The sequence below is a fragment of the Oncorhynchus masou genome, unplaced genomic scaffold, assembly GCF_036934945.1.
Source record: "Oncorhynchus masou masou isolate Uvic2021 unplaced genomic scaffold, UVic_Omas_1.1 unplaced_scaffold_659, whole genome shotgun sequence".
Taxonomy (NCBI): domain Eukaryota; kingdom Metazoa; phylum Chordata; class Actinopteri; order Salmoniformes; family Salmonidae; genus Oncorhynchus; species Oncorhynchus masou.
The window spans coordinates 428,701-429,824 of NW_027013031.1; positions in this window are offsets into that span (position 1 = coordinate 428,701).

The window sequence follows — 1,124 nt, forward strand, 5'->3', positions numbered from 1 at the left end:
GTCTGTGTGTGTGTCTGTGTGTAGCACCTGGTCCTCTGTATAATGGTATTAAGCCTGTATGTCTCTCTGATTATTATGTTATTTATTTACTGTGATGATGATGATACTGACCTGCTGCTACTCTACAGAGACGGACCCCCTAACCCCTCCTCTCATCCCTCCTCCTTTTGTCTTCCTCTCCTCATCTCTCCACTTCTCCTCCCTCTCCTCTCATCTCTCCACCTCTCCTCCCTCTCCTCTCATCTTTCCTCCTCTCATCCCTCCTCTTCCCTCCTCCTCTCCCCCTCTCTCTCTCCTCCTCCCTTCTCTCCTCTCCCTCTCATCTCTCCTCTCCTCCTCCTCTCTTCTCTCCTCTCATCCCTCCTCTCTGTCTTCCTCTCTCCTCATTCTCACTTCTCCTCCCTCTCCCTCTCATCTCTCCTTCTCCTCCCTCTCCTCTCATCTTTCCTCCTCTCATCCCTCCTCCTGTCCTCATCCCTCCTTCTCTCCTCTCATCCCTCCTCCTCTCCTCCCTCTCCCTCTCCTCTCATCCCTCTCCTCCCTCTCCTCCACTCATCTTTCCTCCTCTCAGCCATCCCTCATTCTGTCCTCACTCTCCTCTCATCCCTCCTCTCCTCCCTCTCTCTCCTCTCATCCCTCTCTCCCTCTCCCTCCACTCTAGCCATTAACCCTCTCTCCTCCCTCTCATCCCTCTCTCCCTCTCACCTCCACACTCCTGTTAACCCTCTCTCCTCCTCTCATCCCTCTCTCCTCTCATCCCCCCTCCTCTCCCTCTCATCCCCTCTCCTCTCTCCTCTCATCCTCCTAATCCTTGTGCAAGGGTTCATCTCGTCTGACAAACCCAGACTGGCTGCTTAGGCTCCACAATAATCTAACCTGCCTCACTCCCAGCCTGTCTCATCCCCACCCTGTCTGAAATATGCAATAAACCCCCAAACTTCACCGCTCTCTCCATCTGTGTCCCTCCCTACCACCATCCCTCTCTCTCTCTCAACTCTCTGTCTCCCTCCCTACCTCCATCCCTCTCTCCATCTGTGTCCCTCCCCTACCTCCATCCTCTCTCTCCATCTTTGTATCTCCTACCTCCATCCTCTTTCTCTCCACCTGTGTCTCTTCCTACCTCC